Source organism: Schistocerca americana, chromosome 2 (genome assembly GCF_021461395.2).
Source record: "Schistocerca americana isolate TAMUIC-IGC-003095 chromosome 2, iqSchAmer2.1, whole genome shotgun sequence".
Classification (NCBI taxonomy): Eukaryota; Metazoa; Arthropoda; class Insecta; order Orthoptera; family Acrididae; genus Schistocerca; species Schistocerca americana.
In genome coordinates, this window is record NC_060120.1 from 752,927,153 (window position 1) to 752,941,660 (window position 14,508).

Below are 14,508 nucleotides of genomic sequence, written 5' to 3' on the forward strand. Positions count from 1 at the left end.
AAAGGTAACTTGATTGTATTTCAAAATCTATGTTATAAGAAAATATTTTAACTTCTACCGGTCTTTGCTGGTGTCGGAGAATAAAACATTCTCAACTAAAGCTCAGAAACCTTTTCAGTAAAATTCGCCGTTCCAGAGTTGTGTGTCTCCGTGTTATAAAAGTGAAGTGATTTTCAAGAGTGAACTAAGTTTGTATGAAAGTAGTCAACGTACCTAATCATATAATGTTAAAGATACACTTCTTTATAGACAACATATGAAAACGGTTGAGTGTCAGTTTAGTTCACATTCATTCTCATGTCATATTCTAGCCAGGTATTGCAGCAATTGATTGACAATTTAGAACTGTAGACATATTGGACGTTGCTAAATTTACATATTTACAACACGTTTGAAAAGACAGTACAGCTCCTACGTCGACCAGTAGGGTGGTACCTTGCGACCATGCAGGTCCTCCCTGTAAGGTGTGAGCCATCGCATTATACAGAGATTACGTGGAAAAATAAGACTTTGCAACCCAAAGAGGGTGGAATAACACGGTGTGTTGGAATCCTGAATAAGACCAACCTGCTTTCATAAAAAAAATGTGTTGCGTTACTTACTGAACGACTTTCGTATTTGTCTGGAGAGTACCCCTGCACAGGAGTGAGGCTTGGGCGATAAGCAGTTCAGACAGGAAGAGAACAGAAGCTTCCGAAATGTGTTGCTACGTAAGAATGCTGAAGATTAGATAGGTAGGTCAGATAACTAATGAGGAAGTACTGAACAGAGTCGGGAAAAGAGTAATGTACGGCACAAGTTGAGAAAAAGAAAGGATCGGTTTGACACGTTACATCCTGAAGTATCAGGGAACCATTGTCTCTCACACGAGTAGTTTCCACCTCAGTGGACAGCAACTTTTCTGTTTTGTACTACTGATCTTGGGCTCTCGGTGCCCTGAGAACTGGCTTGTGTCCGTAAGATGGCGCCTGGGAAGAAAGGTCTTACACATGTGTCCACAAGTGAAACAACGTTCTATGGCGGGCATTTAAACGTGGTAAAAATAATATACACGTATTTTTCAGAATATATCTGCCTGAAGACAAGATGATTTACATGCGTTGCAACATCATATTATCACAGACGATGCATTTTAAATACTTGTCTGCTACAATGGACTCCTAGCATGCGTGTCGTGATTGTGATAACTCGTGAAAATCTGTAGCTGGCATTTACCCCTACTGCAGGACACGCTAGAAGATCTACCAGTGGAGTCAGACTGTTCAATGGTTGACGATAGTAAAGCAGATGAGGAGTCGGAGGTTCTGCCTCAACAGTCTAAGAATGTTACCCGAAAGACTAGTTCCTCAGAGGGCTTCCGTGTTTCGTGACCGCTATATCATTTCAAGGGAGAAGTAGGAATGTGACTAATAGATGGACTGTGGCAGAGTTTCGGTAATTTGTTCACTTGTGTCACTCTAATCGATTAACTGAAGAAATGGGGAATACGTGCCACAGGACTGCGTCGAGCAAACAGCTTCCAAGAAGCTCAGTCTTTGTTGGTTCAGGTTACGGATCTGAAGGAAATTGGCTGAGGGAGATTTTCCACAGCAGTAAAACAATATTACAGTTGCACACTGGCTAAACAACTCTGTTGTTCAAGTGCCTGCAGTAGGCATTGGTGGCAAGCCCCAGGACACTGCAAAGCGATGGAGCAACAAAGAAAAGAGAGTTATTGACGTCTCTCACAATGTGTTCTGTTGCTTACTACAATTCGACCGTGGATGGTGTTGATCTAATGAGATAATGACTTATTTTACGCACACCGTCACCGCAACAAATATTGTGGCCTACGATTATTTATTGACTCGATATCTATGTAGTAAATTGCAGCAAAGGAAAAAAACTTGACTCTCTTAGGGTAGTATCTGTAGTAAGAGTACTAATAATTGTTGGCTCACATGATGGAAGCAATGTAGAAATAGGCAGGCCAAATCTAACTTCACCTAAAGTAAAGTGATGCTCAGTGAAGGGAGCAACAGATGAAATACGATAGCATGCAAGGAACCACTAACCAAAAGTGACAGATGTCAAAAAAGGAACTCGCTCTCATTATGAAATTTATAAAGAAAACTTCTGTGACCCAACTGAAAATTTTCACACCAAAATCTGATACAATAATTATTATTATAGTCTGTGTTATCCCATAGTGTCCACTGTAGGGAGGAGGAAGGTATCAGCGTTTAACGCCCTGTCGACCGCGAAGTCATCAGAGTCGGAGCACAAGCTAGGATTAGGGAAGGATGGAAAAGGAAAGCAGCCGTGCCCTTTTGAAGGAACGATCCCGGCATGAGCCTTAAACGATTTAGGGAAATCACGGAAAATCTAAATCAGGATGGCCGGACGCGCGTTTGAACTGTCGTCCTCCCGATTGCGAGTCCAGTGTACTAACCACTACGCTACACAGCTCCGTTTGTCCACTCTACCAGACGTCATTAAAATTGTGATGTAGTCATCTAAAAATTACGAAAAAACGACTTTTGACCACTTGTAACTGTCATTTGTCATAGTCACTAATTAAATTTGCTTTTCTTTGAGATTTATTCATTATTGAAACGGCTAGTTTGACAATGAAGGGAAGTGTGGCAGGGAAACAGAGGAGCCAAGGCTTGACACCAGCAAGAGGCTACAAATGGATGTAGGTTGGAGTAGTTATTCAGAAATGAAAAGTAAGTGGGTACAAATGGATGTAGATCGTCGTAGTATTACCGAAATGAAAAGGGTCTCACAAGATATGTAGCATCTAAAATGTCACTATTTAAAATGGAGAAGATGGCAGCTAGGGAGACGGCGGGTAGTTAGGTGGCCACCGGTTGCAGTTACAATGGTGCCTCCCCTTTCTCGTATTAGGTTGCAGAGTGGAGACACTGGCGCCACCGGCACTAGTGGTTTGCTAGCATGCAGGCTGTGACAGTCTCTTCTTGTTGTATGGAAACCAAGCTAACAAAACTGCGAGCGCACCGTACCTCGACCTCACTCTGCTACTGCACATAATGCGAGTTAGATCTTAGTGGAAGCTAGTTGCCCTAACTAGCACAAACGAGATCTACCAGTAATAGAATAGCTGTTAGGATGCCAGTTTTGGTCTGTTGTCTGCTACAGATACGCATGTCTAGCAAAAGTTTGCTAGGAGTGGAAACCGAGCATTGCTCTGTGCATTAAGGTGCAGTTTTCGACCACTTTGCGATTTTATTAGGCATTGAACGTCGGAGCAACTGTCTCACTGCTACCTCCTTTCATCACGATGACGCCAGGTAACAAATCGGTGACGGGAGTTCAGATTCTATGTGAATTTTCATCCTCGCTCTTTCCAACCCTTGTAAATACTTCGTCCTTGGTATATTAGAAATTTCAGGGTGTTGAAATGTCTCTATGCCAAAGACAGGTTATGGTAATTACTGGTCTAACTACGTTTCTAAAGGTATGGATAACCTCTGTTTTCCATTTGTATTGATTTTTCTGTTAAAAATCTGCCATGAATTCTTGGAATACAGTACCTGTTTTGAACAGTAAACGATATTTCACTGAAGAGGCAATGAAACTCGTACATCTGCCTAAAAGGGCCCTCGCGAGGACGCAGCAGTGCCGCAACACGACGTGGCATGCACTCGACTATGTCTGAAGTAGTGTTGTAGGGAAGTGACACCATGAATCCTGCAGGACTGTCCAAAAATCCCCAAGAGTACGAGGGGTGAAGATCTCCTCTGGACAGCACGTTGCAAGGCATCCCAGATGTACTCAATAATGTTCATGTCTGGAGTGTTTGGTGGCAGGCAGAAGTGGTTAAATTCTGAGGGGTGTTTTTGGACCCTCTCTGTAGGAATTCTGGATGTGTGGGGTGTCGCATTGTCCTGCTGGAATGTCCCAAGCTCGTCGGAATGCACAATGGACACGAATGGATTCAGGTGATCAAATAGGATGCTTAGGAACTTGACACCTGTCAGATTCGTATCTAGACGTATCAGGGGTCCCATACTGCATACACCCCACACCATTGCAGGGCTTCCCCCAGCTTTAACAGTGTCCTGCTGACATGGGGTCCATGGACTCACGAGGTTATCTACATACCTGCACACGTCCCTCCTCTTGATACAATTTGAAACGGGACTTGTATAGCCAAGCAACATGTTTTCAGTCATCAACAGTCCAGTGTCGGTGTTGGGCCCTGGCGAGACGTTAGGCTCTGTATCGTACAGCCCGTATCGATGATGTTTCGTTGAATGGCTCACACGTTGGCACTAATTGATGACCCGGCATTGAAATCTGCACCAGTTTGCGGAAGGGTTGCACTTCTGTAACGTTGAACGATTCTCTTCTGTCGTCGTTGGTCCCGTTCTTGCAGGATCTTTCTCCGGCCGCAGCAATGTCGGAGAGTTGATGTTTAACCGGATTTCTGATACTCACAGTACACTCGTGAAATGGTCGTAAGGGAAAATACCCACTTCATCACTACCTCGGAGATGCTGTGTCCCTCGCTCGCACGCCGACCATAACACTACGTTCAAACTCACTAAAATCTTGATAACCTGCCATTATAGCAGCAGTAACCGATCTAAAAACTGCTCCAGACACTTGTCTTATATAGGCGTTGCCGACAGCAGTGCCGTATTCTGGCTGTTTACATCTCTCTGTATTTGTCTGTGGTTTCTTTGGCGCTTCATTGTATATTTTCTCAGTGTGACCCTTTCCCATTCAATCTCATTCTTTATTCAAGAATTCACTACTGATTTCTCCATATGTCAGGCAACTCATTGTGCTCTATTCCAATGTGCCTTCCTGTCGGATGCACAGTTGTCCCGGCCATAGTCTGGAACAAAAACGCCGTGTCTGCAAATAAGTGAAAGTCTCAATAGAGTACTGCCAGTTGCTTCAAAATTTAGCGAGTATGAATTCCGCTGCTGAGTTCTAATCGACGTGGAGAAACAAGGATACTTTATAGGAGAAGTAGTACGTCAGGCTGTGACGCTGAACGCATCTGCCTACTCGCATTGAGTAGCGTCTTGCCAGACGGTTTTGGAATCGCCGCTGGCCATGGAAGAAAGCAATGCCACTTCAGAGAGAGGTAACCGCATTGCCCGCCACCACATACTATAGATGTAGCAGAGTGAAGAGCTCCATGGACGAGTCTTTGGACTGAAGACCACCATAACAAATATAAACACTGATGCCGAAAGATGTGTGCTGTAGATTCTCCACAGGATTCTGCTTCACAGGAACAACATTCTGAAGTGTGTAGCGCTATTTATGAGTCATCCTGCACACCTTCTGAATCGTACCATAACGTTACTTACGAAGTACAGTATGGCCCTCTCCAATTTACTTGACACTTACAAGGTTTGAAACTCAGTTCCCCCAACATGAATTTCCTAAAGCAGTACAACCCAAATAAACTTTAAAAAATCGAAAAAATCGTCGTTAATTCTTGGATGGAAGGCCGTTGTACGAACACGGGGTGAATTGGGTCAGAGACACAGAAGTCGCCGAAATGGTGTCCAATTGAAATACTCGCATATGGCTGTTGAGCCATACAACATTATTATTAACAATCATAATGACACGCAATATCATGACTGAAAAAAAATCGCAACACGAAGAAGGAATTATGTGACAGAAACGAGATTTGGCAGGCGTGTTTCTACCTCTGAAAGATGTTGTCTCTTCATATTTGAAACCAGTCGGATAAGAGTGGCACTAGTAGCGCCATTACGAGGACGCAAATCCGGTTTGCTTTAAATACACGCTGTAACGGTCGTGAAAGTTAGTTACCTTTGAGGTTGGACGTGGTGAGTTGATGTCAGTCAAGTTAGTTAAGGCGAGAAAGACGCCATTATCAACACCTCTCAGAGTTTGAACTAGATCTTGTAGCAGGCCTAACAAAAGCTGCATGTTCTTTCTGCGATACTGGAGGCAGACTTGGCAGGAATGCAGCAACTGCACATGAATGCTGGCAGCTGTCACGAGAATGTGTGGTCGCAGTAACCCGGTTCCTGACGGCCACGTGGCTCCACCGAGAGGTAAGACCATGGTTTCGGTGTATGGGTCTGGGGCATCGTATTGCATCTGCAGCACCAATTCGAGATGCAGTTGGCACCACGGTAACACAACGAGCTATCATAAATCGGTTACTTCAAGGAGATCTCAGAACCAGACGTCCTGTGGCGTGCATTCCACTCACCCAAACCATCGCCATCTGCGACTTCAGTTGTCTCAAGCGAGAGCTCATTGACGGATGTGGTGGAGGTCGGTTGTATTTTCTGATGAAAGCTTGTTCTTCCTCAATGCCAGTGATGGCCGTGTGTTGGTCATAAGGAGGCCAGTCGAGGACCTGCAACCAGCCTTTCTAGCCCGCATCTCGTGGTCGTGCGGTAGCGTTCTCGCTTCCCACGCCCGGGTTCCCGGGTTCGATTCCCGGCGGGGTCAGGGATTTTCTCTGCCTCGTGATGGCTGGGTGTTGTGTGCTGTCCTTAGGTTAGTTAGGTTTAAGTAGTTCTAAGTTCTAGGGGACTGATGACCATAGATGTTAAGTCCCATAGTGCTCAGAGCCATTTGAACCATTTGAACCAGCCTTTCTACCTGCTAGACACACTGGACTTACGCCTGGAGTTGTAGTTTCTGGAACGACTTCGTTCAACTACAGGAGCACTCTCATGATTATCCCACACACACCAACTGAAAATTTTTTCCTCAATCGTGTGACTCGAGCTGTTGTGCTGCCACTCATAAACAGCATTCCACATACCGATCTTCAAACCCAACATGCTGTATGGAGTGTCGACGTGTTACCTTGACCTGCTAGATCGCCAGATCTGTCTCCAGTCTAGAACATATGGGACGTGATCGGACGACAACTCCAGTGTCAGGCAGAACAAGCATTAACCATCCCTCTACTGACCGACCAAGTGGAACAGCCATAGAACTCCATTCCACAAACTGACATGCGACATCTATGCAATACAATGCATGCTCGTTTGCTTGATTGCGTTCAACAGTCTGGCGGTTACGCCGGTTATTATTGTGAAAGCATTTCACATTTTCAATGGACTATTTCGCACTTACATGAACCTGTGATCTTGCAGTGTTAATCACTTAACGATGTTGTCTAGACAAATGCATTTCAGAAATTTCATTACTCTACATTCACTGTTTTGTCGCGTCACACGCACCGCGCTTATGACTTTATATGCAGTTCATGTGGTATAATATTTTAATTAACTATATCTTGCTTATTGTTGCGAACACAACAGATAAAATGCGATTCTCACTATTAGTTTCTGCAGTTGAAAATATTTTAACTTTGTGCACCTTGATCTTTTACGTGGGGATGCGCGCAACATTAAAAGATTTCCTTCTGTGCACGTCTGATGTTTAATTTGCAAACTATTTTTATCTGACCCTGATCTGGCTTGGTAGAAATGGAACACGGTATCATTACTGTAACTAATTATAAAATTAAACATATCCTTCGCTACTTTGATCTCCGAAATGCACTGAAAATTACACTTACTATATGTAGAGACGTTACAGTATGCTATGTTCGCTAAACGTAAAAGCTGCAGCGAATTTTTTAATATATGAACATTATTGATTGCCACAACTCAGGAGAGCATGAAACTAAAAATGAAATTTGGTTTTTGTATTATTAGCTAGATCAGGTTTCATCACAACAGTCTTTGATATCACACAAGTAAAATTTTATTGCACTGATTTCCTTTAATTATTTACGTCATTGATATTGTAATAGCAGTTGCCCATGTCCACCTAAAAATAAGATAATAAAATCCACCATTCACCTCTGAGGTCTATGTGAAGCTGAAAGAAATAATTTTAATGCACCGTTACCTGCCCGCTTAATTGCGGGAAAACTGCTTTCATTCAATTTAATTTGAATTTGTCGCGGCAGCGGCTCCCGCGATCTCTGCATAGCGCTGCGTCATGAAACATTCTAAACATGCAGAAAACGGCTAAAAATGTGGAACGAAATACTGGGAAAGCTAGCGATAAATTATTGCAAGTATTTTTAACAGTTTCTACATTCAAAAATCAGCATAGATTTAAAGTACACACCGTTTTCATTCATCAGCCTCCAATAGCGTCTTTCTCGAACAAGGAATGAAAGAAAGCTAACCAACCATTCAGTCGAGCGTTACAGGTTCTTACAACTTTAACGGCTACAAGAAGACAGAGAGAGTAATGTTTTAACCTCTGCTATTTATAGGCAATTTATTATACATCATTGTTATCTTTTTTAATTATCATTGATTTCTACACTCGCCGACCACAGACGTTATTTGCAAAATATAGATACATAATTATTGCACAAACATAAAAATGAAAAAAAGATTATTTCTTTTTTTACAGAGTGTACATAATCGACAACCGTTCATACAGAAATGAAATAATAATAATAATAATAATAATAATAATAATAATAATAGAGAAAAATGTTTCTTTTTTTCACATATATTACAATGATTTTGTGAATGTCTTGCCAGGAGACGCCACAGTTTTTTGCTGTTGAGACTTTTTCATATCATATTTAAAAATGATATCTTCTTTAATTTTTATTATTAATCGCTTGAAAATGACGGTGCTCAGAATGAGTTAATTCTTTTTTAGAAAAATCTAAGATATCAGACATAAATGAAATACTCATACCTTTATACTGAACAATATTATCGATGTATATAATTTTTGTTTTTCATTCACAACTAAGGCATTCCCCATGTCTACATCACGTTTCAGTTCATCTCCGTACGGCAAGAAATTTAAAAAATGCGTTATTTTCACTGGAAATTGTGATTAAATATTTGTTAATTAACATTTCTGTTTATTAATAAGTATGGAATTAAAATCAAAGGTGCAAAACACGTTATTGCGAAATTCGAAACAGCTGTCTTATGATTTCAAGACTGCTTTGCTACTCACATTTTTTGTACAATTTGACCACGGTAAGTTGACACTTCACGGAATGGCCGCGAACGGCAGGAAGTCTACCGTGCCCCTGCTTTGGACTGCCAATGGAAGAGGTGCGATGAGGGAAAGAAAGCGCCGAAGTCTTCCTGCGTTGCTGGCACTCCAATGCAATGCAATGTCTGTTATATTACAGTGCCTGTTTAGTTCGATGAAATTTTCCTTCCGACTAAACAGACATTGTAAGGTAGAGAGACCGCCCTGCAGTATTTTATGCCCAAGCAAGGCAGCCTAACGAGAAAAAAGTGTCTGTCCCCAAGCGGAAATCACATGAATTGTGTGCAAGCAGTCTGAAACGTAGACGCTGGGACATGTGGAACTTTAGGTCTACCGTGGAGACGTTTTCGGATAACCGAAGTTATGGTGACCTGTCGCGACATGCGGGAAATCCGTGTTCGAGTCCCGGTCCGGCACCACTTTTCATACGTTTCTAGTAAATCGTATAGCTGTTGTATAACAGTATTAGCATTTTGCGAATACATTTCACAAACGAATATCTTCCAACAAGTGCCGATTTTCTCACTCCGCTGCTGGGAACACCGTGCCCAAACTGCAAGTTACAGTACCTTTACAGGATCACTTTGTTGTCCGTCTGTCTACCAGTCCGTTAAGACCTCTTCATCTCAGGAACAGGTAGATCTATCAAGTTGAAATTTATGTTATATACTAAGGTCTTCTTATTTGAGAACTGTCATGTTTACCACCTCGAGCTGCTGATACATTTTTTTATTTAACAACCGATTTCGTTTGACACGTATTCATCAGATGCTTAAAAGCATTTACACCGTCGTGTTAGAATTTTGACGTCAGATAATAAAGCCATGAATTTGACACTGATGCTCATTGTAATGAACTGTGTTAGGCAGTGAAATCTTTCATGTTATACCAGCATTCGGCGTTAAGACTACAAGCGGCTGCACACCACTTAGGGTAAGATTACTCTATGGTCCGGTACTGTGATGGATCACTTCGATTTCTTCATGGATATTGACAGTAGGCGCATTCTAGCAGTCATTAAGTGTATCCCGTGTTGCCAAATATTCGTCATCTTGGTGGTGAGTTATTCCGCGAAGACACAAAGTAACAGTGTAATAATGTAAGACTTGCTCTGTATTCTTGTAGTTTACCGGTATTAAACATTGAAACGTCGAAGTGATAATGGTAATACTGATTAAATTTCTTTGGAAAGTACGAGCATTTCACATCATTTGCTCGTATTAGGAATAGCGAGTTACGTGCTGTGCACGGAGACTGGCTGCTGTTAAGCGACGCCATGCTGGTTACCTTGAATGGGCCATGTCAAATTTTGTCTAATCCTAGGACTAAATATAGTGCTTTGGACAAAATTTAAGTAATGGCTTTCATTCATATTCCTGGTCGTTTGTAAGGGTTTTGATAGTCAGCTCTTTTTCTTGTTAACCTTCGTAGGTGACATTGCTACTTTTAGCCTTCTTGGTTTCGAGTAAGTTTTATACGGCTTTGGAAGCTACCAAAAACACCTAAGAAATTATGAAATTTATTGACACGTATTTTGATGTTTATAGTATTTTACAGCTATTACAGTATAGGCAGGACATGAAAACTGCCTGGCCCAATGAAGGTAACCAGTTGCCTTGATTCAGCCGATGGCACACGTCTTTATTTTTCGAATATTTCTTTAACAGTGAATACGTATGACTCCTTAGTCTACTACAGTGAAATACAAAAGATAATTTTCGACTTACACTGAAAAAAATATTTATTACAATATAGAAGGACTTTATTACACATTTCCATTAGGTAACCCTTCGACAGCAACTTTCCCCTACAGTCCTCTACAGCCTGAATGTGGTATGCATCCGCTCATAGCGTTAACGCTAATTGCTAATGTAACATGAAAAAGTGGACTTCCCCGCACAATTTATACGGGGTGTTTGTAATTAAACATTCACGACTTCAGAAAGCCTCCATGAAAAACGAGTGATCGTTGGACAATCAAACTTTGTCGGATCATTTGTAGGGACATACTGAAGGGAAATAACGAATAAACCATGAAACTAAACACATATTAATATCGAAATGAGAGGATAACAGTTGTTAATTGAGTACCAATGTTAACGTTCCAAGTTCAAAACGTTGCTCAAAGTGACAGCCATCTACATCCACGGCAGCGTGGAACCGCACTAGAGATACTTTTTCACAATTATTTGCAGAGCTTTTCGAACGGTGGACCATGGAATGTTCAGCTGTCGTGACACAGCTCTTGCACTGCTTGAAGTTTGCCCATTGCGTCCAGCATTGTCAGCCATGACAACAGTATCTTCGTCCACAGTTTGTGGCACAACTGGCCGTCGGCCTCTTCCGGGAGCAGTTCCCAAATCGCTAGTTAACCTGAACTTCCGAATCATATTATTCGACTCCGTTGTGGAACTAGCACTTCTCTTTATTCCTTTAACGCGTGAATAATCGTGAAGATCAGCAACACTATAGCTGTTGTTTTGATAAAGCAGCTTCATGAGTAGAGCCCTGCTCACCCTGTCCATCTCTCTGCAACTGTGATGCACACTGATGCTTCTGTTTGAACCCTACGTCTCCGTACCTCACTGGCGTCTAACAGCAGGCCATGACACTAACTAACACCACTAACAGCGCAAATCCTGCAGCACACAGTCTGAACATCATTCCCATAAAGTCTGGTACCCTTTCAGTCAACAGTTTCTCGTCTACACTGGCTCAAGTTTAATTTTAACCATCCTGCAAATTGACGATAAAATTTATGTTATGACGTGACAACAGCGACAAATTCACAGTTTTGTTATCTGTCGTCAGTGATTTGTCTAATATCAGGCTGCAAATGCTTTTAAAAACCTTACGATTGTCTGTGAAACCATAACTGGTTTCACAAACTGCGACATTATCGCGAATAAAACAGTGACCCGTATAGAGGATAAATTTCCTTTAATTTACGTCTATGGTCGTCAAATATATATCATATATATTTGACGATGCTGGTGCTGAATCTGCATTTAACATTCGACGATGCCACTATGGCTGCAGTACCTGAGGAGATTGTTTTTATAAAACACAGATCTCAAGGTGGTTATTATAGACCAAAACCGGTAATCTGTGAACAAAAAGTTTGTGACCAGAGACGTAAATTAAAGGAAATTTAAACCGCGACTGCTTGTTCAATAAAGAATTTTATCAGTAGCTCGTAGCAGTAAAACAATATTTTTCAAATGATTACGAGCTGTGCGGCACCGCCTCCTGAAAATACACTACGCAACAGAATTGAAGTATCATATTTTCGGAACACTGTAATTGTCTCCCATTGCGACACATAAGTTCGAAATGTGGCTCGGCATTGGCATGAAAGTCCTAAGTGGGCGTTATAAAGGGCGTTTAGGAAACCAACCCTTTCCTTGGGACATTTCTCGATCGAAAAGTACAATTCGCAACCTTTGACGCTGCTGACACCCTCGAACGTTTCAGTGCTTCTACAAGGACACCTTTGGCACAGAAAACAGCACCGACGCTTCGTGGCATGGAAGCATTGAGGATTTCGTAGGTCGCTGGAGCGAGTTGGCGCCACATCTGCAGACACAAGTCACCTAATTCTGGCGAGGGGGCGATTAGCTCTGACGCCACGTTCAGTCACATCGCAGACGAGTTCGATCGAGTTCAGATCTGGCGAATTGAGGGGCCAGCGCAACTGTATCTCGTCACAGCGTTCACTGAGCCGCTCTACCACACTCCTGACCTTGATGAAAAATGCCACTCCTGTCAGGAAACATGATCGTCATCAAGGGGTGTACAAGATCTGCAACCAGTGTACGATACTTCTTGGCCATCAAGGTGCCTTGCAGAGCTCCACTGGGCCCATGGGTATCCACGCGAATGCTCCCCAGATCATAATGAAATCGCTGCCAGCTTGTCTCCGTTCCGCAGTACAAGTACCAAGGAGCTTTTCCCCTGGAAAATTCACGCTCTGCCATCGGAATGATGGAGAAGATATCACAGTTCATCAAACTATGCAACGCTCTGCCACTGCGTCAACGCCAGGGCCAATGATAACGTGCCGAGTTCAGTCGAACTGTCGATGTCGTGGTGTTAACATTGCCATATGCGTGATCATCGGCTACGGAGGTCTATCGTTAAGAGTATTCGGTAGCTTCTGTGTTCAGACACACTTGTACCAAATGGTTCAAATGGCTCTGAGCACTATGGGACTTAACAGCTGTGGTCATCAGTCCCCTAGAACTTAGATCTACTTAAACTTAACTAACCTAAGGACATCACACGCATCCATGCCCGAGGCAGGATTCGAACATGCGACCGTAGCAGTACACTTGTACCCTCTCCAGCATTAAGATCTGGCATTACATCCGCCACAGTTTGCCGCCTGTGATGTTTTACCAGTCTGCCCAGCCTACGACGTCCGACATCAATAATGACGGGTGGCCGCCCAACCCCAAGACGTCAGCACACGTAACGTGTGGAAGACACTCACCACAGCATTCCTCGAATTCTCGACAAGTCGTATAGTCTTAGAGATGATCGTGCCGAGCATACAAGCCATCACAATCTGCCCTCCGTCAAACTCAGATAGATCGAGCGTCTCCTCCATTCTACACAGGGACAGCACGCTCACTGATACTACACACTCTTGTGTGTCTGACTAGCAGTCATTCCTCACCAGGACGGGTTCATATCGATATTAGATCGGTAGCCATAATATTCTGGCTTATCAGTGTACGCTTTATCAACCCTCCTGCTTTTTCCCCTCCTGTGGCGTGATCAGGTGGGAGTGCAACATTGTTAAAGTGCTTGTATAAAACGGCAGACGGTCCCTCTAAGACCCTCGAGTTCGGCAGAACCCTCGTTGCCAGACACAAAACTTTGTTGAGCACGTTACAAATGTATGTGTCAGCAACTTCGGCACCATTTCAGCCTGGAGGCTGCTCTAGCGCCTGAAAGTGGGCAAATAGCAGCAAAGTTTATGTAAGACAGAGACTAGCCCATAGGCGCTAGAGTGGACGCCTGGCTCATTTGGTGTTGCCGCTTTTGAAAGTATATTTCTAACGTGCTCAAGTTGCGTGGATGGCACCGACAGGTGTCGCAGAGCAGCAGGCTCTTAGAGGGACCGTTTTCCACTTTATTCACACACATCATAATGTTGCGCTCTCCTGTGATCACGCTATAGAGGCACGAAAGTACCCCTTGATACTGGAGATCACGTTCGGCTTTCGTCTAATGGTTTGGAACGTTGCCTAGTGATTCCAACCTGTACACGAGATCAAAAATTGTGCTCGCGCTGCACTCCAAAGAGACGTGCTCACGTTTAGAGCAGATGAAGACCCGCAATATCCTTACAGAAGGACTGAAACGTTCGAAGTCCTCAGCAGTGTGAAAGGATCGCAACAACATCTTCCTATTGCTCATCGCACTGCGAACTGCTGTTTTTGACTGCGAAATGTGTGGGAATCAACGCTCTGGATGGTTTCACTGACGCCCCCTGGG